The sequence below is a fragment of the Pinus tabuliformis genome, chromosome 4_1 (genome assembly GCF_031772625.1).
Source record: "Pinus tabuliformis cultivar Carrire ecotype Pingquan chromosome 4_1, CPIR1, whole genome shotgun sequence".
Lineage (NCBI taxonomy): Eukaryota > Viridiplantae > Streptophyta > Pinopsida > Pinales > Pinaceae > Pinus > Pinus tabuliformis.
In genome coordinates this window covers 830093475-830120949 of record NC_142303.1, presented here as the reverse complement: position 1 = coordinate 830120949, position 27475 = coordinate 830093475, and positions in this window count along the sequence as shown.

Below are 27475 nucleotides of genomic sequence, written 5' to 3'. Positions count from 1 at the left end.
GTCACTAAGTGAAAAGAAACTTGATTAATACATTCACTGATACAGGCAAGATTGTAACACAGAGGTAGGATGACAGCTCCTCTATTGCTAAACATCAAGAGTTCAGGAAGAATGCATATCAAGCACAGCCTAGAACAGAAAAGAGATGGAAAGTGAGCAATTAACAGCAAAAGAAGCTTGTATTAGCTGAAAATGAAGACGAGACGCTGCAAGTATCAAAGCAATTATAGTCTCCAGAAGTTGAACCTTACATCAAAACAACAACCATCAACCCTAATTACATTTGTTTTTTGGGTATATATAGAGTTTGATTACAAAAATGTTCTGCTATTCTAGGCGTGGAGGGGCCATAATGGACCACCAACCGCTTTAACTGCCTGGCAGAACTTCTGAGTGCAATTGCTTGCTGTAGTGAACAAAATTGATCTTCTTGGATGCTCTGTTGTCCTTCTCGGGTAGGTGGACTGTTATATGGGATGCAATCCCATAACCATTGAATGCATTTACCTGCTTGACTTTGTACCTTTCCTTCTCGGCCATATTGCCTCTTGAATGTAGTTGTTGATGATCTATTATGCCGAGTACTGGACACTGGCCACCTTTGTCCTTTTGGGAGTATGGAATGGTTATGGACGTGGATAGTTGGGATGGATGGAGGAAGAAGATCACAGTTAGATTAGGCAGATCGACGGTGGGAATCGGTCGGCGGAGGGTATCGGGAGATACGGAGGTGGATAAACGCAAGCCGTTGGATCTCGGGCGGGCATGATCCAACGATCATCGGTGGTCAAAGATACGTGGAGTTTATCGGGTGGGGAGGATGGTTTTGGCGGTGAGCGGTATTTATTGCACCACCTTGGGGCATAAGATGGTAATTGTACAATGGCGTGCAATACCTATCATCGGGCGACGTGTGGCAGATGGGGCGGGACAAACTGCTTTTGATCGTGAGTTATCGTGCAAGTGGTTTGTGGGCGCGAGAGGAGTGAATGCCGTTCGATCATGGCGGGGATGATCGGACGGTGGGGATTTGATCGCACAGGTTTTTTTTGATGTGACAGGGAGACGATGGATTATGGGTTTTACGAAAGTGCGTTGTTATATGGGTTTCAGGGTTTTTAATGCTTGGGGCTCAAAGAAAAGCATTTTATGTAATATTAAACAAAAGCATGTGCAAAGGGGATGAAGAGGGGAATGGGTGAGGAAATGGAGAAGGGTGAGGATATTCGGTGTAGGCTTTTTCTGAGTAAAACAAAGGACCCAAGCTTACTCCTGCTGCTCAACATGTACCAGAGCTAACAGTAATAACATAACAAAACATCACACATAAGAAACACACATGAACACCAAGATTTAAGGTGGAAACCCAATGCGGGACAAAAACCACCTGCTGTTGTCTTCTTTTAATATAAGAAAAACTTGTTTACAATCTTTTACTGGTGCAGACTCATACTAGTACGCAGGCACCCACCTGCAGAAGGCTACAACCTTCTCTCATTCTCCAGCTACTACTGGAAGGGAGCTACAGCCCCCTAGCTCTTGTACTAGCTGATTCGTTTACTAGTACATAGGCGCTGACCTATAGATGGCTCTAACCTTCACTCATTTTCCAACTCCTACTGGAAGGGAGCTCCAACCCTTGGCTCTTGTACTAGCCGATCCATTTACTAGTACGTAGGCACCAGCCTACAGAAGGCTCCAACCTTCACTCATTTTCCAGCTGCTACTGGAAGGGAGCTCCAACCCCCTGGCTCTTGTATTAGCCGATATGTTTACCAGTACGTAGGCACTGGCCTACAGAAGGCTATGACCTTCTCTCTTCCTCCAAGGACCATGTTTCATAAATTTTCAGACTGGATACTCCTAGAACACAACACCACAATTTGAAGGCCTCGTTTCATCAAATTTTCATACTGGACCCATCAATAACATTGAAGCTCAAAATCAATCACCACTGCAATACAACCATCAAATACATCTGCATCAACCAATCACTGAAACTCAATCATCACTCTCTGAATCAACCACAACTGAATCAATCAATCACTGACAACCCATCATCACTGAAGCAAATCACAATCAATCAATCTGAACATTCAGAACACTGTCACCAGAATACAGTCACCAGAACACAAAGCATAACCCAGAACTCTGCATCAACAACCAGAACCAACTACAACTTCAAACATCATATTTCATAATGTATACGCTACTTCAATGTGTTGAACCAGCGTGTATACGTGCTTTAACCAAAGAAAACCAACATACAAATATGCAAATACTAACTTAAAACTTCACAGCTATTCCAGACTTCAGTCATACCCAGATCATAACATTTACAGAATAAAACATGCGTCAGTATTCAGATCTAGACTATCCATGATCAAACCACATAATGATAATTCATTTCAGGCCTTATGATCCCAATCCATCATCCATCATCAACCACATAGGTGCATCCTTAGTTTAGATTAAGCAAAGCATCAGAAACCGATAACCTGCATATTTGATCTAACACTTCATAAGATATTCAATGCTTGCACACCTTGGCCTAATGATCTTCTCCTCCTTATATAGCTTTAGTCCCTTTATCAATACCTAGACCAAAACCATTTAGGACTAATACCTTGGACCAAATACCTAGGGTCAATACCTCGGACCGAATACCTCAGACCAAATACCTTGGTTTTCTAACATGTATGCGCTTTTCTTCCCGTGGGAGTGCATGTATACATATATGCTCTTTTTGTTCTGTGTGCCCGCGTGTATACACTACTTTGACACAATGAACCAGTGTATACCTCTCTTTGTTCAATCTTTGGAGTCTGATCTCTATTCCTTTAATGTTAACCTCTTGCACTATGAACTATCATCTGTGTGAGTTGCCATCAAGGACAACACCTGTATCATAATGCCAACAGCCATTTGACTGAGAATTGTAGTAAATTTGACTTAGGGTTTCAAGAAAACAAATCTTATGATAATGATCAATTTTTATGTCGGTAAGATGAATCTAATGATTCTAATGAAATATGTTTACCCTCTGAATTTAAAATTGAACGATGCATTATATCTAGCTTTGACTCCCAGTATAACCCTAAAGAACCTAACAATACAACAACTCATGTTGAATCTAGTTTTTCATTATTTGATTTCCCTAAACATTATACTGATAAATTTTGTGAAGTTAGCAATGCTGAGGAATGGATTATGTATACAACCACATTGGAAATATACATTCACGATTATGCAAAATCAGTCATCGACTTTGGAAGACCTTTCTTAAACAAATGAATGGTATGTGATCTTGTTTTCAGTAGTTGCAATATCAATCCATATAATGTTATGTTGATTATTTTAGGTTGCCCTATATATGATGTGTACGATGATGAGTTATTAACCCTTGGTCAAGATCTTCAAATAGAAGATGATGTGGATATAGGTTCTAGTTTTCAGTCAATATGTAGTTATGGATCCTTTTATATTGATACACATGAGGATATAACTGATTCAACACCTTTCCATATTCCTTGCATGAAATCTTTTTATGACAACTTCATTGTACAACACACAAATTATGCATCTGACCTTAGGGTTGTTAATGTATTAAATTTTGTGGTCATTATTTTATTTTCAAATTGTATTACGACTAATTTTATGTCAATACAAGATTTCCCTGAAGAACATATAGAAACACTTTGCACGAACATGTTAACGTGATTTAAGGGTCTTATTCATCAGAATTTCATACAGCGCTACATGATTTGGTTGAATAATGGATGAGTGCATATTTTGCAAAAAGTTCTTGGAGTTATCCATCAAACATATTTTGCGAAGGCCCGATAATCGAATTCTTCCCCTGTCTCTTTCAGCAGTTGAGCATATTATTATTTTTTATAAGTATCAAGCCTAAAAAAAGGAATTATGTAGCTGGTAAAATTTTAACCTGGTTTCATTGGCTTTATGATTTATTTGAAAAAAATGCTATTAAAACACATATGTACATAAATAAATCCTTTTACTACACAAATTTATGACTCTTAGATTTAGGAAAAATAAAAATGAAATTCTTTGCATCTTAAAGAATCCTTATATGATCATAACTAGGATGAAATATGGAACCATGAGTCTTTAGTATACACCATCTTAATGAATTTGGAACACATCTTTAAAATACTTTGTTCACAAATGAAGGTTGAGGGGTTATTATTTTTCTAAAGGGCTCAAATTTCATCTCCCTATCAGTCTGAAACTTCATATCAAACATTTTAAACCACATCTTTATCTGCGTACTGCTTACACACAAATACCATGAGGGATTACATTAACTTATGAGTACTAAACCTATAAACACAAGGTTTGGCTTTCATAAAATTTAACTGAAGCTCTTGTTGTTCTAGTTGGTTACAATTATATCGCATGCATAAGACCCTCCCTAATCAACATACTACCCTAGGGATAAGAACCTATGTTTTTGTGGGTGAGGTATGTTATTATCTTCCCCGGGCCTATAAACGCTTGCTGGCAGCAAATCAAGGTCAGTGGCGCTAGAATAAAACCTAGTGCATAACCCTCCCACTCCTTTGATTGAGGTAACTTCCGATGGGGTATGCCGATATATACAGCAAGGCTATGGATGCCCACAATAGCGAAGCAAGTTTAGTGGTATTGGACTAAGTCTAGTGCGTAATCCTCCCATCTTGTAAAAAGAAACACACATATTCAAGTGAAAGTGCACATTTTATTAAATAAATTGAAGGAAGACCTCTAACATGAAGAGTAAACAAGAAATTAGAAAGTCCCTTATCTCAGGATAGTGGATGACTCTGCCAGGGATATGGACACTCGTTGGCAGTGGAGTGACATTTGATTTTGGAAACCCATGTTTTGGAAACAAAAGGGGGGAATAAAATCACTGTAACTAGTCTCATGGTTTCAATTGATTTTATTATAGAATGAATGCCATCCTTGTGATCTCAAGCTAGCACCATCATTTATGCAAGCCATTGATCAATAATAGTAAGCATGCAGTCATCTCTATGGTTTTGAAATGCTCCTATGAGGAATGAGAACAATATTAATCTATGGTTGGTATGCCTAATCATTTCCATAATAACCTTAATCAACTTGATATATGAACAAATGTATTATATACAACCAAACTCATTAGCCTTTACATATCGAGATCTCATATGGTTAATATTGATTTCATTCTTATTGTTGATTAGATAAACCTTTAAGATGCAAAATATTTTCATTTTCTCTTTCCTATGATAGATTAGGCTTTACGAATTTGGATTTTTAGTTTCTTTTTTCTCCTTTAATAAATGAAGGGTTTTGTTTTTAATATAAAACTCCATGCCCAATGGAAGGCACCTAGTCTGTAGTTCTCTAGTAGGAGCCAATTGTTGGTGCTAAATCTGATCATATTTAGAACTAGGTCTCCTATGTGAGTTTGGTCTTATAGTTCTTCACCATATGATTTCCTCTCATATTCCTACAACCAAAATCATACTCTCAGATCTTCATAGCAAAATGTTTATGTCCGCCACACATTGAAATTTTAATTATAACAATCTTTATAATTTATAGTTATTATTATATTAAATACAAAATTTAAAAGTTTAATTATAAATTAAAAATATGAAAACATTATATTATAAATTATTATTGTTATTATAATTATAATAATTTAAAATTACAAATAAAAATTTTAAGTATGAAAATAATTATAAAAGTTAAGCCCCAAGGGTTAGCTCAACTGGTCGAGTCCCCATTGTTAAGTACCTCGCAGATTGGGAGGTCACAGGGTCAATTCTCCTCAACACCCTTGGGATTAGGCCCTGCTAGTTTGGCCGACGAGCTTTAAAAGATTCCCTTTGGGGTTGATCTACCCAGATTTTCTGTGGATGTAGTGGCCACCTGTGAACCACCTCTAAAAAAAATAATTATAAAAGTTAAAATTAAATTAAACAATAAATAATAAATAAATAAAATAAAATAAAATAAATATAAAATAGTTTAAATATAAAAATAATTAAATAAATAAATATAAAACAAAAATCATAAACCCACCTTCTCACTTCATATTAGGAAATGTTCCATCATATTTAACAAGGGAAGACATTTATGTTTTTAGTTTAAAAAAAATAAAAAAAGAAAACCAACGCATGTTATGAACTAAAATAAACACCCATGAGCTCGCTCCTTTCCCCACTTCATGTGTTATGGCCCAAACATGTAAACAATCTAGTATATTTAAAATAAGGTTTGATGCCATCGAGTTCGCGAGGGTAGTTAAACCATGCATACATTTGCATCTAACAATCGTTGATCAAAATCAATCTGACCGCTAAATTTGCATCGTGTTCAACATACCCTTAACTTCCATTTTTTCTCTAGTGGCTGACGAAAATTTCAATTTTATTTAAGGGTTATGTACATATATATTATTTATATATTGAATGAATATATATATTAACCATATTGTTACAGATCCATTTGGGTAGATCACTCCCATCATCCAGATCAATACTATTGGGGCTCATTAAACCCTAATTCAGTTTCTACATGCCCTAGACAATTCAACAGTTTGAATGCCTCCTTCCCTGAGAGTTTCTTGGCCTGAATCCCTCTAGAAATTCCTCCTTGAGGGACCGGCGCAACCTTGGACAAGGGTTAAGTGCGCTTTAGTGCAAGTAGGCCCATGTCAGGGTGCTTTCCAGAGCACTTAGGCCCACTTTGACCTGTGCTGGGCGAGATTGAGCGAAATTCACATAGGGTTCTGGGAATATTCTTATCTTCTCGAGACATCTAGAATATTCCCACACTTATCATCTCCTATGAGCTCGAAAATGGATGAGGAATGAGTTAAGTAACCTCCTATCCTCTCATCCCTTCCTCCATGGAAACTAACTCTAAGTTTGGAAGGTCATTCAATACCCTCATTTATGACCAAACCACCATCATTTGCCTATAAATTGAGCACTCATCTAAGTGATCAGGGGCTTGAATTTTAGAATTTGTAAGGAGATACTATTGGTGTGAGGGTTGAGATTGTAAAAAAGTATTTTTATGCTGCCGAAGTGTTGTGCTTTTGATGTGATGTTGGTTGGAACCCAAGTTAGAAGAGTGACAATGGATCAGACTTCATGGTTGTAATTCTTCCTTCTACTTAATAAAGTTGTTTAAACCTTTTCCCATATTCTTGTCTTTATGTATGATGATTATATGTGTAAATTCTTTCGATTCCATTTGCTTATAGTAGATTGATCTCTTGCTTTGATTGGTTTTTGTCCTCTGTTTATGATTGCAGGTACTTGTCAAGCAGGTTAAGTTCGAGAAGGAGCGACGAGAGCCAAACAAAGGAGACAAAGGGAAAGCGAAAGATAACAATTTGGTCCCTTGTATTATTTATCTTCTATAGAAAAAGGTTAAGCGCTTTAAATCTATTGTTCTATATGTAGCTACCCATCTAGGGAAATTGTGTTTATCCGTAGATGCAAAATTCCACATAACAAATTGGCTACTCCACTGGGGAACGATCATCATTCCAGGTAGTTTACTTTAATCCTAGTCCACCCTAGTAGACTTTACTTGCTTCCATTGATCTTGTTTCAACCTTTTAGAAGTGTTTTTTGGCAAAAAATTGTGCTTTCAAGCCCTTAGGATGGCCTCTCTGGCACCAACGCAAGTCTGGTCAAGAGACAGAGTGCTGCAGAGCACCCCTGGCTTGAGGATAGTGCTCTGAAGTGCACTATCTCCCACTCAAGGCTGTGCTGATCCTCCTTAGGTAAAAAATCCCTCCTTTGACTTGATTTTTCCCAAATTGCCTTCTTTTTCTGCTTGTTGAATGATCAATTATGTTTATCTCTCTGAAATAAATTTGTGTTTCCTCTCCCAGCCCTACTTTGGCCTTGATTTTTTAGTGTTTCTTAAATGATTTATTTATCACTATCAACTCATTGTCAAATTTAGTTTATAGTCGATTAATCTTTGTTCAAAAGAAAGTGTCGTAAAAGTATTCATTTCTTTCGAAACGGAACTGTCGTAAAGTCTTCGTTCTTGCAAAAAGATTGATTGATTGTATGTGCATTAGTTTCCTTTTGTTCATCACAACATTAAGGGATTTGAAAAGAAAAACTTGCATTGTGCATTGAAAGAGTTTTGTGTGTGCTCATATGAATAGTTTAGGGAAATTGCATTAGATGTGTTCTTTGTTCTTTGATTACAAGAATCTGATTGCTCTATCCCTACTAGCTAAGGTTTTCATTGTCAAAATTGAATGAAAAGGATGCTTATCATATTAGCTTCATTCTAGGAATTGAAAAATACATCACGTGGTGAACCTTGAAAGGCAAATTCTTAATCAATATCAACTTAAAATTAACATCAATTAACCTAATCGAGCATTGTCACCTAACGCAAAACATTTAGAGGTTCTAGGCTAGAGACGTGTTCCGGCGTCGTAAAACATAGCAGTTGTCGCTAACTTATTTGCAATACGTTCTGAGTGTGATACCTCATTCCACATACGTGAGTATATCGTAGCTCGTCCACGTACCTTCGGGTATATAGGTCGGTGATATAATACATAAAGTATATGGGAATTCTCTCACTATGTGGTTTCGTATTAGACAACGCTAATACGGATTGGGCCTCCATGTACTTTTGAGTATATATGGGAGGACAACACTAGGTTTCTATCCATCCTTAGGTAACCGAGTCAGTCACCTTGTACATTGTGATACATCGAACACAACATTTGGGGAGATTGCCTACTCATACTTCTCGGTTCGCTCGGAGGTATTTTGCAGTTCACAGTTGCTTGGTAAACCTTTTTTCCTAGCTTACCCCTTTTTGTTGATTTATTTTTTATAATAAAATCAATCAGCAATCGTGGAGGAAAATCAACCCTTACCTCGTCATTCGCGGAGAGCAGTGAGTAAACCGCCTTTACTGCCCAAAGCTACACCCATCTGGTCAAAGCAGTCTCGTTTGACTGGATCCAGTACTTCACAAACATCTGGTTCTTCATATGAATTACCAGAAACACCTATACTGGTAAGTATTGTGACCCTAGTTACACCTATAGTTACTGGTACATCTGTTACTCAAGTGGAATCTCCATAATTACCTGAGGAAACTAGAACTTAATCTAGTGAAACGGTAACCCAAGTTGTTCAACAACAAGTTGATTCTCAACCTGAAGTTGTTCAATATGAAATTACTTCTAAACCTGAATCTGTTCAACTAGAAATTAATCCTGAACCTATCACTGTTCAATCAGAAGTTACTTCTGAACCAGAAGTTGTTCAAGAAGTCCAACCTACACTTGTTCTTTTACCAAAACATTTGGATCTTGAGGTTGAGCATATCAGAAGTTGTTACCTTACTGGAAGAAGATCGATTAGTAGATCCTTAAACATCTGTAACTGTTGAGACTTCCTCTTTATCTCAGCAACAAATACCATAAATCTATTACGGACCAGATGATAAAATTCTTCCACTCGGTTTGATTTCGATAGAAGAGGAACCTGAGGTAGAATCACCCAGAACTCCATTCCATTTTGGAACTGGACTTTATCTGTATCCTTATACTCATCATTTCACTGGTCCTTTTGATCTTGATTACTTTCAGACACCCGTTGATTCATTAGGAAATTTATTTGGACATTTGACTATGGCAGAGTCAACATCCCAGACTGTACCATCTGTTACGGTTATGACAGAATATTATGTCACAACCTCTTCGATGTTTACTACGACACCTGAGTCACACTTGTATGATGATCCATCCATTCCATCGCGTTACCAACCTTTATCGGGAACCCACTTAGGTGTTGCTTCTAGCCCTTGGTCTTCACCAATGTCCTCTACTAGAATTTTATCGGGTTTTTCATTAATGGATACCGATTAGCTGGACCCATCAAGTTCATATCAAGTTGGTTCATCTAGTTACCATCCTATGTATATGCTCTACACTGGACTACCCCCATACGAAGAAGAATATGCACATTATACTTATCCTCCATTTTCTGGGGGGCAACCATATGTCGGTATGCCGTCGTCTTTAGGTTAGCCTAGAATGAAAGTCTGTTAGTGGCAGCCAACAATGCTCGTTCAACCTAGGCTTGTGTATCCATCACAACCTATGCAATCTGTCTCATCCATACCTACAACACCTGTTGTTATAGTTTTACCGCAGTCACAAGCTCAAATTGTTGTATCTCAACCTGTGCAAGCTGGCCCTTCAACCTCAGACCCCCAAGTTTCAGGTATACAGATCCAACCTTCTCAGGCAGTTTTACAACAACCACTTGTGTCTGGAGTCCAAAAACTTCAAGCTAGTTTACCTTTTATTGGAATGACTCAGACTTACATTGGTTTAGTGTATTCACAACCTGGTCAAACTTACACTGGTGGGCAACAACCGTTAAATCGACAACCATTGTATCAATAACAACAATAGTTGCTTCAACAACCTTGGTAGCCCCAATATCAACAACAGCAATTCCATCAATACCTACCTCAACCTAGACTTGATCAATAAGCCTATGCTGGGTTTGGTCAGCAACAAGTTTATCCAGGTCCTGGTCAGCAAGCCTGTGCTGGGTTTGGACAACAACAAATATATTCTGGTGCTCAACAACAACCTTCTGCCGGATTTGCTCAACAAACTTACCCTTATCAAGGTTACTAGCAGCAAATGCCTTATGCTAGTATGCAAAGCCTATTGCCTAGGGAACCCTATCTTACCCTGGATATGCTCAACTTGACCTCAATAGACAGTTTCCTTTTATTGTGACACTTGAATTACCAGATCTAAACCGGCTCATAATTGACCAAATTCTTTATGCACCTTGGTGGTCGGTGATTCCTTATAAATTACCTTCCGATATTTCTAAATTCAATGGAAACCCTGGAGAAGACCCATCTAACCATGTGATGACTTTTCATTTATGGTGTTCATCAAACTCCTTGAATGATGATTCAGTTAGACTACATCTTTTCCAGAGAAAGCTTACTGGTCCAACTACTAAGTGGTACATTGAGTTACCACGAGCTTCTTTTGATAACTTCACTACCTTGGCTACCATGTTTTTAACTCACATCCAGTTACCCATATGATATGAGATTGGAACATAACTATTAACCAACTTTAAACAGACTATTTCTTCTCATATCTCTAATCATATTCATGAGTGGCGTCATCGTCGTCGAATGGTTAAGACTTATGTTCTTGATAAGCTCTTAGCTGAGCGGTTTATAAAATCCTTGCTACCATCTATCACTGAGGATGTGGTGAAAGGTGGAGTTGTCACAGAAGAGCAAGTAATTTCTCGTGCCCAATATTTGGACTTGATTTATACATAGTCTGGCACGCTCTATGACAATATCCCAAATGCACCCCAACCAGATTTCACTATTCCTCCTCTACCATCGATTAAGGACTCTCATGCCGGTGACGGTATGATTGGTTCTTGAAGCACACAAATGGTAGGTATACCATCTGGTTGAACACTTTCCATTTTCAATCAAACTACAAATGCACCTGAAAAGCAACCAGGAAGTAAGAAGAAGGGGAAAAATAAGAAGAAACAAAATAATTCCCCTCAAGAGAAATCATCTGATTCCTCTCCTTTAGCTAGGAAACCTCGTTATCCATGTTTGATCTATAATTATGAGCATTTTACGTGAGATTGTCCTCATCGCTCCGAAGTATCAAAGCTTCTGAAGACTTATAATACATCTGCGGTATGACTGATCCTTTTTCAAAATAGGAGACAAATATGGTTGCTACAGACCATGCTTCCACTTCCCAAGTGCTTATGCTATCCGCCTCTAAGCCTAAAATTGAAGTTTTGGTGTCAACATGAAGTAAAGATTATGGAAATCAACTGTCATCATCGAATAACCAGGCTGATCAACCTAACTCTTCGACTTCGACTTCGACTGATCCTATTCCACCACCTATTGCACCAGATTTAACAATAAAACCACCTAAGGGAGTTGTACATAAATTGACATTTAACCCTCGAGCTCGAGCTGCACAGAATTATAACATAGTAGAAGATTTGGCTCAGTCACCTTCTGTTATGTCGACAGTCGAGGTGCTTCAAAATTGTCCCTCCCAAAAGCAGGCTTTGTTGTCAGCAATTGGTGGAATTGATCCAACTGATTCTAATCTTGTGGTTTTCAACCATGCGGGTTATACGCCACAGTTACCAGTACAATTAGCATTCCAAATTCAAGTAAATGCCTTGAATAAACTTGTTCATTGAACCATCATTAACGAGGGGGAATCTACTTGTATTATGTCTATGGATTGTTGGAAAACACTTGGCTCACTGCCTTTGTCACGTTCACCAACAATGTTAAAAGCTTTTGACGGTCGCACATATACGCCTTGTGGAATATTGAGTAATCTGCAAATCGAACTAGGAGGAAAAACAATAACTATTGAAGTTGAGGTTGTTGACGGACCCCTTGACTACAAAATTTTGCTAGGAAGACCGTGGGTTTATGCTATGGCTGCTGTGGTTTTTGAAATCAAAGAGATCTTCCAAAGGAGTTAATCCCTTGGGCAAATGATTGTCTTTCAGATTGATAATTTCAGATTCTCCTTCAATAATCTCATCGACGTCTGTTTGTTTAAGATCTTGTATTTCCTCTTTGGTGAATCTCGTTGGATGAAGCATTTGACTTGCGTTTTTTGCTGAAACATCTGATCGTATCTGATTGGCAGGATCAAACTCACTAACTGTGTCTTCGTCTGCGTTAGCGCTGGAAAATTCCTCTTGTAAGGTTAAAAAATTGTTGATCTATTTATCATTTTCAAACACTTGCTAGTTCTTCAAATTATCAGGTATGGTTGTCTTGTGCCTAATTTCTGCTGTGAATTTCTGATTTGGTTGAAATCGCAATTTGCATGTACTGGCAAAAATTGCTAGGCTATGCGCTTGCAAGTTATGTTTTCTTGGAATTTTGGCAAGCTGAGTTTCCAAAAATGTGTTAAGAATTTCTATGGCTGTTGTTCTGTATTCTTTTAATCTGGGATCATTTGTCAGGAACTTCCCTTTTATCTATTGGATGATTAAATCAGAATCTCCTAGGACCAACACTCTAGTTGCTCCTAACTTCTTCAGCAGTTTAAGACCTAGCAACAAAGATTCATATTCAGCCATATTATCGATGCATCTAAAGTTTAACCTGTAGGCATGACCTTCAACATGTTTGTTTTCAAGGTTGTGCACCCAGACCCCTGCCCCAGCTCCTAATTTGTTGACAGAACCATCAAATTCTAAGTACCATAGGATTTCATGTTTATGATTTGTATCTGAAGTTTCAAGGATCCATTTAGCAGGGAGGTCTGGTTTTTCATTTTCTTATGATTTTGATTTTTCATGATTTTCAGCGATTTTTTGGATTCGGGCACTAGACCTGTCATGTACTGTTTCTTCTATTTCATCTACTATAACTTTTATTGCATGTGGGGGACCAACTTTAGCATTGTATAGGATGAAAGAATCCATGTCTAAATGTACTAAGTATATAGGGAAATTTTGAGGTTTCTCTTGACTACTCACTACATAGTTCATTAAAGTTTCTCTGTATAGTCTCTTGGGTTGACCAAACACTGAAATAGTAGCATAGGACATGTCTAACTGTAGAGATCCTTGAAGCTTTGCACCCCAAGATCTAGACAATAACATACCATATTTTGGAGGAATATTAGTTACGACTATGTCCATCAAGATAGTTTTGGTAGGATATTGGACAAGTGACACACACAAATCTTTGATTAAACCCAAACATTTGACCTGACTTGAATCAAAAGAGAAAAGATCTTTATACGGTATGGTGATGTCAAGGTCAAGTTTCTCCATTACAGATTTAGGCATTAAGTTATGGGAAGCACTAGAATCAAACATGGCGTTGTGGAGTATTTTATCATGTATTTTTAAAGCCACATAAAAATGAGGAACTTGTCCCCCTGCTGTTTTTCCATTTACTTTTGGGCCAAATATCAGTTCAGGCTGGTCATCAAAAACGTTTACTGAATCTTCATTGACAGAAATTTTGAGTGATCTGCTGATTTGACTTCTGTAGACATCATGTTTAGCTAATTCTGATAAGGGAACAACTATCTTTAGTTTGCCTACTTCTGTCTCAAGATTGAAAGGTTTTTTGGTCTGAATCTTTGTATTTCGGACAACTGAATTTTCTGTGTTTTTCTCTTGTTCAGGCACAGGATTATGGGCTGAACTGTTTTCCAAATCATGTTCTAGAGGCTCTTATTTTTTTTTGTTTAGTAGGAATAGCAGTGGAAGGCTGTGTGTTAAGTGTTTGATCATCTGATACATCTTCCACAGTTGGACTATCAGGGTTAGGATTGGTTCTAGCAAGAATATGTATAGGGGCGTTACTGACCTTACCTTTGTTAAGCTGCTTGTTTTCTTTCTGTTTGCTGATTTCAGGGACATCTATTCTTCTGCTCCTCAAATTGTATTGTTTGTGGACTTCATAAATGGCTGTATCATATCCCCCCCTAAAGTCAAATGATTCACCTGACTAAGTTTGGAATTGTTCAAAAATGTTAGCTTCTTGATCCTCTTGGGTCAAGAAAACTTGTTGTTCATTGTTGAGTCCCATCAGATTAATTTGAGTGTCTTCTGTTGGTTCATCAGATGTTGAGGCTTCAGCATAATTTTCTTGAAATGGGGGCCTAATGTTTTGGTTAGGCCTTGTCCTTCCGGTGATAGGATTTTGATTCTTCCTGAAATTTGAATTTCTGTTAGCATTGCTTGGTTGACCATCCCATGGGGATTTTCTCTCAATTGTTTCAACTCTATCTCCAAGTTTGTCCATTCCTTTTATAATTTCATCTAATTTCTGTTCAAAGGCAGAAGGTTCTTCTTTGAAAGGTGTTCTCCTTTCAGCTCTGGCTCTAGACCGTTTAGATATCAGATTGGATTCAACACTGGCAGCTATGCTCTGCATCTCTTCTAAGTTTCTAGGAGCTCTTTTCCTAAGTTGGTATGCCATATCTAAGTCAAATGCATCATGGAATTTGATCAAGGCTAAATCTGGAGGAGGTCTGAGATTCTGAGGAATACAATTGTAGATATTATTGAATCTGGTACAATAGTCTTGGACAGTTTCTTGTGTGCCTCTTCTTAGGTTCTCATACTCTGATAAAATATGCAGAGGATCTTTCTTCTTTTCCCATCTGTTCAAGAAGGTTTGATAAAGAGCTTGTGGGTCATTAATACTGTTTGCAGGAAGGGTTCTAAACCAGGTTCTAACATCTCCAGTTAAGCTTTGAAAAAATACTTTCATTCTAACATCATCATCATCAATCTTATAGTTTTCAAAATAGTCGGTCATTTTCTTGGTATGTTGTTGAGCTATGTAAGTGCCAGTACCATCAAAATAGGTGATTTTGCTTTGATAATCTTGAGGCATAACCCCTGGATTTGCAGGTAAGTTTAGGGGAGTATATCGGTTTGCCATGATTGCGAAGATAAATGTAACAACTGGAAGAGTAGGGATAACAATGGGAATGTATGTTGTAGATGGAGGAGTGGAAAAGACATGTTGAGGTGCTGAGGGTGAACTTAAAGAAGCTGTAGCAATGACAGAAAAGATTGGTGTTTTCTGAGAGGTAAGCTTAGATTGGATAGGGTTCTGCAAAGGTCTATCAAAGTGTAAACTAGCAGAATTTTCTTGGCTCTCTTGTCTTCTAACAATCCTAGGAATCAAATTAGGATTTTCAAACACAGGTGGAGGATTAGGATCAGGATTTGATTTGGTGTAATGAGTCTTTTTTGGAGCCAGTTTCTAGGTCTGTTTTTGGTTTTTTCTTGAAATAGTTTTTGACAATACAACTTTAACAGGCTCTTCTAGGAGGTTTTTAGATGTGGGAATTGTGAACTTTCCTAAAGATTTTTTGAATGAAGGAACTGATCAAGAATTTGAAACAACTGTTCAAAACATAAAATAGACTAGAGATAGACTGAAGCAGCATTTATTTACTTCTGCAGTTGCAAAGCAAAAATAGTTTCAAAGGCTACCTGGCTAACTTCAGGCTCCATCTGTAGCTTATAAAATAAACAACAGTATCAAACAATCATTCCAAATAAACCCCAGATGGAACCTCCAAAAGCAGACATTGAAGACTACAACATAGGAACTGAACAGAATCCAAAAATGAAAAAATTGTCCAAAACTTTTCCTCTTGATCAAAAGCTGAAGTATGTCGAACTGATTAAAGAATTCCAGGATGTTTTTGCCTGGAGCTATGAAGACCTGAAGTCTTATGACACCTCTGTGATTCAGCATACAATACCCCTCAAGGAAAATAAAAAACCATTCAAACAAAAACTCAAAAGAATCAACCCTGTACTGCTCCCTTTAATTGAAAAAGAAATCAGACGAATGCATGATGCAAGGATAATTGCACCAATCAGATTTTCAGAATGGGTGTCCAATTTAGTGCCCACTAAGAAGAAAACAGGGGAAATCAGGTTATGTGTTGACTTAAGAAATTTAAACAAGGTTTCTTTGAAGGACAACTACCCTTTACCCAAAATGGATCATATTTTACATAGGGTAGTAGGTGCTTCTAGGATCTCACTGTTGGATGGGTTCTCAGGTTTCAATGAGATTCTAGTTCATCCTGATGACCAAGACAAGACTGCATTCACAAAACCATGGGGTACATTCAAATATGTTAAAATGCCATTCGGACTTAAGAACGCAGGAGCAACCTTTCAACGAGCCATGGACATAGCTTTTGCCAAATAAATTCATGACTTTCTGGTAGTATACCTAGACGATCTCACTGTGTTTTCCAAAATAGATCAGCAACATTTAGATCATTTGAGACAAGTGTTTCTAACATGCAGAAAATATGGTATATCACTGAATCCTAAAAAATCTCTGTTTGGTCTAGAAGAAGGCAAACTCTTAGGTCACATCATTTCCAAAGATGGCATCTAAATTGATCTTCCTAGAATTGAAGCCATTTTGCAAATACCTCACCCCAGAAATGTCAAAGAACTTCAAGCTTTCTTGGGGAAGATTAACTTTTTGAGAAGATTTATACCTAATTTGGCTGAATTAATTAGATTGTTGAACAATATGTTGAGAAAAGATTCAAAAGTTAAATGAACAATAGAAGCCAAGTAAGCGTTTGAAGAAATTAAAATGGCTCTAACTAGAACACCAGTCCTCACAAGTCCAAAATTTGACAGAGATTTCATAATTTTCTCATTTGCATCAGAACACACCATAGCTGTTGTTTTACTTCAAAAGGATGAACAAGGATGTGAAAAACCCATAGCCATTTTTAGTAAAGCACTTAGAGATGCACCTTTGAATTACAAAATCATGGAAAAACATGCCTTTGCACTTGTGAAAGCCATTCAAGCCTTTAGAGTCTATATATTGTACTCACATGTAATAGCTTATGTACCAAATGCTATTGTAAAAGACATCTTGACTCAGGATGGAATTGAAGGCAAACGAGGTAAATGGGTAGCTAAGATACTGGAATATGACATTGAAATAAAATCTACAAAGCTGATAAAAGGACAGAGATTAGCTAAACTCATGACTGAAACAAACTTTCAAGCCCTGGATATTAATGAATTGGATAACGAACAGGAGATGGCGACTCCACAAATCTGCTAGGCCTTCTTAGAATCACCTTGGTATGCTGATATGATTCATGTATTATTAAACCTGCAGGCTCCTATAGGGTTATCCAGAACAAAGAAAAGATTTTTAAAGATGAAAGCTTCAAAATTCTGTATTGTAGATAATGTTCTTTTTTGGAAAAATCATGAATGTATTTTATTGAAATGTTTAATAAAGGAAGAAGCTGACAAAACCCTCAAAGAATTTCATGTAGGGGATTGCGGTGGACACTTATACTAGAAATCAACTGCAGACAAAATCCTAAGGGCTGGATTTTACTGGCCAACTTTGTTCGCTGATGTAAAGAAGTCTATCACTGCTTGCCACAAATTCCAAATTTTTGAAGGCAAAAGGAAACTGTTACCCTTGCCATTGAGACCAATTTCCACTGAAAGACCATTTCAATAATGGGGTTTAGACTTCATTGGAGAAATCCATCCTCCCTCTTCTGGCCAGCATAAATGGATCCTTACTGCCACAAACTATTTTACCAAATGGATAGAAGTCAAACCCGCTAGACAAGCCAATGATATAGTCATCATAGGATTCCTAGAAACTATCATCTTGTCTAGATTTGGCTGTCTTGAAAAGATCATAACTAACAATGCTGCTGCCTTCAAATCCAAGAAACTGATAAATTTCTGCACCAAATACCATATCACTTTAGGCCATTCCACAGGCTATTACCCTCAAGGTAATGGTCTAGCTGAGTCCTCCAATAAAAGCCTGATCAATATTATCAAGAAATTGTTGGAGGAGAACAAGAAAAACTGGCACAAGAAACTTACTAATGCACTATGGGCAAACAGACTTACTACAAAAAGATCAATTGGAACCAGCCCTTATGAGCTAGTTTATGACATGGAGGTTGTGTTTCCTTCATCCTTAGGAGTGTCTGTAATGAAATTACTGCAAGAAGCTCAAGTGGAACCCAATGCTATTCAAAGAAGAATAAATTAGACCATCCATTTGCAACAGACCAGAGAAGAAGTGCACCAAAGATCTCAAGTATTACAAGAAAAACTTAAGAAGATATTTGACAAAAGGACCAAAGAAGAATATTTCTACATTGGAGACAAAGTTCTGAAGTGGGATTCCAGGAGAGAAGACAAAGGAAAACATGGGAAGTTTGACTTCCTATGGAAAGGGCCATTCATCATCCATGCATTGCAAGGGAACAATACTTACCTTCTAAAGAGCCTGGATAGTACAGCAACAGAAGAAGGACCAGTGAATGGTCGAATGCTGAAACATTATTTTGATCCAGTTTTTTGATATTTTCTGACTCTAACATGTATATAGGGAAATTCAGGTTTAGACAGCTTGAAAGAAGCAATCAACTTGTTCATATCAACAATGAGAATGAGGAGGAAAAGTGCAGAAAATTTTGAAATCAATAAAGTAACTTTACCATTTTTATTTAGCCTCATTTCAGTTTATCAGAGATTGCAGAAGAAGAATTGGGAGCAGAAAACATAAGATCAAATAATCCAAGTGAAAGCTATCCAGAACAGATGTACAGTTGTCCGAATCAGCTCTAGCAGTAGTGTATATATTTTACAACATTCTTTTGTACAGTTTCTACATTCAGCAAAGGAAGATTTCAGAGCACAGTAAAAGGTATTCAGAAGGCCATCTGACCTGCTGTTCTTGACTTCCCACTAGGGAAAGCCATCCCTAAGTGGAGCCAGTGTTATACTCCTATAGTTATAGGTGTCATATTTCATGATTGACTGGTTGAGCTCTGTAATATGTTCGTCCTTTCCTCATTGTAAAGGTTTCCATATTAGGAAAAAATCAAAAAATAAAAAAATGTAAAGAGGGTATACCCTAAAAGAAAAATCAAAGGGTGAAAAAATAAATGGTCAAAAGAAAAAATGAAAAATGAACCCCAAATAAAAAAGACCAAAAAAGTGTGCAAGTCCAAGTGCCACTACTATTTCATTTTTGCAAAATAAAGCATTATGTGCAGCTTGTTAACTTCATGCCACAATTGATGAATGGCCAAACAGCTTAATCTTGGCCAGTTCATGTTTGAATTTCATGTTTTAGAGATAGAGAATAAAAATCTGTCCAAACTGTTTAATCTTGGCAAATAAGTAGATAGGTAGAGAAGCAAAGGAGCTCAATTGTTTAATTTGAGCCCTTGGAAGAAATAAGTGCAGACTTAGATAGACTTATCATGCAAAAGAAAAGAAAAGTGGAAAAGGGTTTGCTAGTCCAAGTGCACCCAAAAGAAAGAAGAAAAAATGTTATGCAAAGTAAGCTGAGTAGGTAGATGAAGTTGCAGAATGAGACTTGTGATTGATTTTGTCTCTCAAAGTGTTAATTTTACCTCTATCACAAGTGCCATGGCAGATATTTTTTGGAGCAGCTCAAGCGAGGCATGACTAACTCCCCTCATGTTTTTCCCCAAAACATTTACTAATTTCCCTCAGAGATATTAAGATCTGCTTAATGTCCCTCTTGAAACACTCCATTTCATTTCATAAATTGCCTAAGTGAAAATCTATTTTTACTTAGGAGAATATCCATATTTCCTGTATAAAATCCTTTTTCCTCTAAGCCTAAGTTTCTTAACATTAAACTTAGCGCTTGCTTTCAATCATATTCATATTAACCAATAACATTTATTTATATAAATCCCATATGCAATTGTCCCCTTATCTCGTACTATATATATAATATAATTCCCGCTATTGTATATTCCCCGCCCTGGTTTAACTATAAACCATATCACCGTTTAATTGGGGATTAAAGGTTTATCTGAAACCTTGTAATAACCCACCGCGCGCATACATAGGGATGATTAACCACCCGGGTTAATTATAACCACCCCGCGAACCAATCAACATGACCCCGATACCATTTAAAAACGCATTATATTACGTTGGCCCTGCTGCTTAACCATCCGCCATCTCCGCTAAGCGCTAACCGTCTGATCAACGGCCCCACATCCGACGGTAGAGATCTATTTCGTGACCCCCTCATCTGCCAAGCTTTAGGTCACGGGGAGACGGTGGTTTTTCCGCCCGTACTTGGACACACGTCGCTCCGCCATTATGCTCGCTGCCCCTTCGCCCCAAACCGCCCTTGCCCAAAAGCGGTGCGGGGGGAAACCACTTACCACCCTCCCACTGACCCTCCATTGACGTCATCTGCTGATGTCATCTGCCACGCCATCTATCCCGTACCCCCGTACGTCATGCTGATGTCACCCGTCCGAAAAATCAAAATTTCCCGCCAAAAATTCTTTTGTCAAGTAAAGGGTAAAAAGACCATTTTTGTTATATTCTACAGCATATAGCGCTCCGCACTCTCCTGCGATGTAAGATCACTGAGTTCACAGTTTAGGCATTTCGACCGCCTCCCCACCAGAAAACTCCAGCGCCGGCTCCGCGACCAACCGTTCAAAGCTGCCGGTTACACTCTCCTTCCTTCAAACACAGTTAAACCAGCACCAAGGGATTTCTAAGCTCGCAGAAGAAAGATACAAGGATATTTTTGCTACCCCAGCCAGTGGGAACCGTCAGAAACATGATTTACCAGAGGAAAAGCACTCAGAAGACACGTTGCAGTTCTATTTTGCCGAAAAGCGGGGAGCAGGAGTCGGTTTTAGCAAGTTAAAGAGGATCAAATCAAAGTCAAAACACATTAAAGAGTATCAGATCAGTCATAAAGAGTATCAGTGGAGAAGTAAAGACAAATCAAATTAGAAATAAAGGGTATCAGAGCCGACTAGGAGAAGTAGATCAGAAAGTTTAAAGAACAGTTAATGCAAAGAGTCGACGCATAGCTACTTCAGATAGCTACAAGCCGAACCCTAATGGGCCTGCATCTAGCACAACATCATATATTTTTCTCGAGCCGTTTCTATCTTCTCTTGTAAAGTATTTTTAGGTTAAACTTAGATATTGTCTCATAGCTTTGATGAGACATTCTGTTGTACATATTTTGTTGTATAAATACCCCCTTCATCATAGTTTTGAAGAGGTTGGGTATGTGTAGATTTCTCTAGACTTTGCTGTAACTCTGAACTTTGGAATAAAAAGCTGTTGGGATCAAAATGTTGTCTGGTTTACTGGAAGAAGAATTGATGCAGAAGACCTGTTACAGAATTCTTGAATCAACCCATGGATCAATGAGTACTTTCTACCTTGTGTTTTATAGTTTCTTGTCTGTTATATCATTTGTGTTTCATGATCTGAATAGTAGAGAAAAAGATTAATCCAGAATTTGCTTAGCTGCACTCTATTTTCAGTCTTTACTGTTCTTTGTGTTTTCTTCAGAATTAGAATAAACAGTGAATTCTTAATTTCTTATGTTTCCCCTGATTCTTTCACGTTGAGTATTTGCTAAGGAATTCTTAATTGCTCCTTAGAAGTAATCATCCATTTTCCCTCTGTCAATATGATGAAAGATTCTTAACTGCCCTTCACCCATTTGAGTCCATTCCATCTGATTCCAGCCTTTGAATTGTTCCATGTTTGAGTACCTTGCTCTATGATGCCATCCTCTGTTAGAAACAGAATCCAGGAAACCATCCCCCTTTTGACTCCATCATGCCGAATGGACTAAACTATTCAGTTTTCCCTCACTGTTCTATTGTATCTCACCACCCAAACTCAAAACAAAACCCTTGTACCTCATAACTAGCCTAAAACCTTAAAAAACAAAGCTAAATCATAAAGAGAGAGCCCTCTTTGGATGCAGATTGGCTAGAATCTGTATCTAAAAGATTGGTCTGTGGTTACCTCCGCTGTATTCCCTTTCTTACAACTTTAGGGAACAACCTGAGTGATAACAGTTTCAACGTACTTTTGTATGATTGCATTCCCTCACAAGGGTGGAATCACAATTATCGACCAACTCGCCTTCTTCTCCTCTAGTTCACAGGCTACTGGAAGCATTCCGTTGGTACACGAACCTCCACTATCTCTTCAAAACATTGGTGTAGGTCTCTTTAAAGATCCTTCCCTAATGGGTATTTGTTCACTACCGTCACCATCAAACTTGGCGGAAGTGGAAAAAGTTGAGACTTGCAACATGATATCTTCCACTTCATCTAACTTAAGGAATATTACCAATAGTTCTGAAGTTGATAGTAATATTGAAATCATGCCACTAATCCCTATTGATCTTGTATAGCAATCAATCTTTCTGGCTTGTGCGAACCCGAATCCCTTTTCACTAATTGTATGGGTAGATCGTTCATTAGAATATGGTACTTCCTTCGATCCTTTTTCACGTATATTTTCTACTGATGAAGGAATCGTCCAATCAATGATGATGGAAGAAGAACCATGGGAAGATTGTCATCATCGTTCCCATCTTCCAGATCACATAGAAGATTATTCAAATGAACTTAACTAACCTTCAATTGTTGATTTCCTCTCGAATTCTGTTTTCATAGATACAGTAGATTCCGAGTGAAACCTGACAAATATCGAAGAAACTATTTATATCAATATTTCGACCAAACCTAACATTGTAGAAAACATTCATGTTGGAAAATCTTGTTCTCCATCAGAACTTGATAATTATCGTGCTCTCTTTCATTAATTCCAAGATATATTTGCATGGTCATATGAGGAGATTCCAGGAATTGACTCTAGTATAGTTGAACATGAAATCAAAATGTATCCTGATGTCAAACCAAAGCGATAACGCCTCCATCTTGTTCATTCGAAGAAGGCTGCTGCTATTAAAATAGAAGTTGAAAAAATTTTGCATGCTGGTTTCATTTACTCTATTCCTCTTACTGATTGGGTTTCCAATATTGTTCCTGTCATGAAGAAACAGGGGACAATACGAGTTTGCGTCAATTATAGGGATGTTAATCAGGCTTGTCCAAAATACAATTATCCTACTCCCTTTATCGACCAAATTATTGATGAATGTGCTGGATGTGAAATATTGTTATGAAACCAGCTCACAAAAAGATAGAAAAGAGAGATCAACGCCTTAGAATTCAGCCTCTTCGAGGGGGCAACCTTCTTTACATTACACAAATGAGAAATTATTTGATGATCCAAATGAAAAAACCTCCTTTCTATATATAGGAGTCTAAGGAGTCACAATATAACCCAACCAACCTAACAATAATAATATAAAGCCACAAAAATAACAATAGAGGGATTCTATGGGGCATAGTAATAACAACATGGGGACAATAGGGGCACAACAATATTAATAAGGGATACAACTACAATAGTAATGGGGTAATCACTAGTATTATAGGGACCCAACATGCCCCTCTCCTTCAAAAAAGTGTTGTCCTCAACGCTTGAGTAGTTCTGGATGCTTCTGTATAAAATTATCATCCTCCCATGTGGAATCTTCAGCAGATAAGTTCTTCCACTTGATAAGATACTCCGAAATTGATCGATTTCGTAACTGTTGAGTTCTTGTTTCTATGACTACTTCTAGTTCCAATATAATTTTTCCTTCCTCGTCAAGTTCTGGCAATATTGTTTGAACTGGGAGCTTGTCACCTATAACCTTCTTTAAACATGAAACATGGAAAACTGGGTGCAATCAAGAAGTTGCAGGAAGCTCCAATTTGTATGCCATAGTACCAATCTTTTACAACACCTTGTACAGACCATAATACTTTGGTGATAATCTATTATCCTTCTTAGCTTGCTTGAGGGACATTTGCTTATTTGTTTGTATCCGTAGGAATACCCAATCACCTACATCAAAACTTCTTTCGCTGCGATGTTGATCTACTTGTTGTTTCATTCTATTTTGTGCCAACACGAGGTTATCCTTTAAGAGTTGGAGGACTTGTTGTTGATGTTCGATGTGATGTTCCATTGCTTGAACCTTAGAATTTTCTCTTAAATATGATGTGATGGATGGTGGATGATATCCATAAAGTGCCATAAATGGGGTCATTTTTGTTGCTGTATGGAAGGAAGTGTTATACCAAAATATAGCCAGAGGTAACCATTTGACCCATTATGTTAGCTTATCAGATACAAAGCAACGAAGATATCCTTCCAAACATTTGTTTACTATCTCAGTTTGCCCATCAGATTGAGGATGATAAGATGAGCTATGAGCTAACTGAGTACCAAGACAAGAAAATAATTTTGTCCAAAAATTTCCAGTGAAAATGGGATCTCTATCACTTACAATAATCTTTGGGTTTCCATGTAGCTTTTGAATTGTTTCCATAAATGCAGTAGAAAATGTACTGGCTTTAAATGGATGTGATAATGCACAAAAGTGTGCATACTTGGTAAGTCTGTCAACTACCACCATGATGACACTCTTTCCCTCAGAATTGGGTAAACCTATGATAAAATCCATTGAAACCTCCTCCCAACATTGGCTTGGAATGGATAAAGGTTGTAATAGACCCGATGTCTTAATTGTTTCAACTTTATTTTGTTGGCAAACCAAACATTCCGCCACAAACTTTTGAATATCTGATTTAAGGCCCTCCCAAAAAAATTCCTTCTTAACCTTGTGGTAAGTTTTTAAAAATCCTGAGTGCCCTCCTAAGGGAGAAGTGTGCAATTCCATAAGAATCTTTTGTTTTAGTTGGGAATTCTTACAGAGGTATAAGCGATCTTTGTACCATAACGAATCATTTTGCCAGCTAAATGTATCAGACGTATTGGAGTCTTGTTGTAACTTTCGAATAAGTGCCCACACTTCTTCATCATTCTTCCATTCCTCCCTTGCTTCGTTTATCCAATCTGGTTGGATAATAGAAATTGCGCACAACAATGCTTCCACATCCTCATCCTTTCTTGAGAGTGCATCCACAACCACATTTTGCTTCCCTTTTTTGTAGATGATTTCAAAGTCATAACCCAACATCTTTGTGACCCACTTTTGTTGCTCTTCAGAGGATAATCTTTGTTCTAAAAAGTATTTAAGGCTATCATGATCCGTTTTTACCTTGAAGTGTCTTCCCATTAGGTAGGGTCGCCATTTCTTAAGTGCATGGAGTATTGCCAACATTTCCTTCTCATAAATAGCTTTGTGTAAAAACTTTCCCTTGATTGGACGACTTTCAAAAGTAATGGGTCTTTCATCTTGCATTAAAATAGCACCAATTACATTTCCTGAAGCATCACATTCCACAATAAAGGTTTTTGTGAAGTTTGGTGTAGCTAAGACCGGTGCTTGGCACATTGCCTCTTTAAGATGCTCGAAGGCCTTTGTTGCTTCTGGAGTCCATAAAAATGCATCTTTCTTCAATAATGTTGTTAGAGGTGCTACTATTCTCCCATAATTCTTAACAAACTTGCGATAATACCCTGTCAACCCGAGAAATCCTCGCAGATGCTTTATGGATATGGGGATTTTCCATTCCTTAATGGCTTTAATTTTGCTAGGGTCTACCTTAACTCCTTCATGAGATACAATATGACCCAGATATTCCACCTCTTGTACTCTAAAGAAACATTTGGATCTTTTTGCATATAATCGTTTCTCCTCCAATAGTTGTAGCACCCTATCAACATGTTCAACATGATCCTTCCAAGACTTGTTGTAGATTAGTATATCATCAAAAAATACTAACACAAATTTTCTAAGGAATGGTTTGAAAATGGAATTCATCAAACCTTGAAATGTTGAAGGTGCATCGGTAAGGCCAAAAGGCATGACCAAAAATTCATAATGACCCTCATGAGTTCTAAATGTTGTTTTCGGAATGTCTTCAGTCTTCATTCTGATTTGATGATATCCTGAACGAAGATCCAACTTGGTGAAGTAAATTGATCCATGCAATTCATCCAGTAATTCATCAATGACAGGAATGGGAAACTTATCTTTAATAGTGAGCTTGTTGAGCTCACTATAATCTGGACACATGCGCCATGATCCATCCTTCTTGTGCACCAATACTACTGGAGTAGAGAAAGAACTTTGACTCGGTTGAATTATACCAGCCTCTAGCATTTCTGCAACCATACGTTCAATTTCACTCTTTTGGGGATAGGGATATCTGTATGGCCTGATGTTTGGGGGAACACTTCCTAGAATCAGATGAATAACATGATCATGATCATGAATAGGTGGGAGACCTTTGGGAGTCTCAAATACCTTGGAATGATTGTGCAAGACTTTTTGGAGATCTGGAGAAATAGATGATTCCAATGTGGAAACATCTAGTGAACATAATTGTACAATTACACCTCTTTGTTCATTTTTTAGAAGCTTTGTCATACCGTTAGAGCTGATTATCTTTCCCAGTTTCCCTGTAATACCCCTTAATTCAACTTCCTTTCCTTCCACAGAAAATTTCATGAAAAGTTCTTGAAAATTAAAAGCTATTGTACCCAAGGATTGTAGCCATTGGACTCCTAGTACAACATCAGCACCTCCCATTGGAATGGAAAGCATTGGGCTAGTCATTACATATTCTCCCATGGATAGCTTGATATTATGGCACTTTCCAGAGAAATTTATTATTCCTCCATTTGTAACCATCACTTGACACTCTGGTGCTAGATATAAGAAGTAATTCAATTCTTTTGCTACCTTACAATGAATAAAATTGTGGGTACTTCCTGAATCAATCAACACTATTACCTTTTTCTTCTTGATTTGTCCTTCTATCTTGATGGTTTGAGGAGTGGTAATTCCCACCAATGAATTACAAGATATGGTCGGATTCATTTCTTCTTTATCTAGGCTTTGTTCCTAGAGTATATCCTCTTCCTTTGACCTTTCTTGCTCCTTTTCTTCTTCCTCTTCACAATCTATGTAGAATAATTTCTTCTCAGCACACTTATGACCTCTAGTGTAT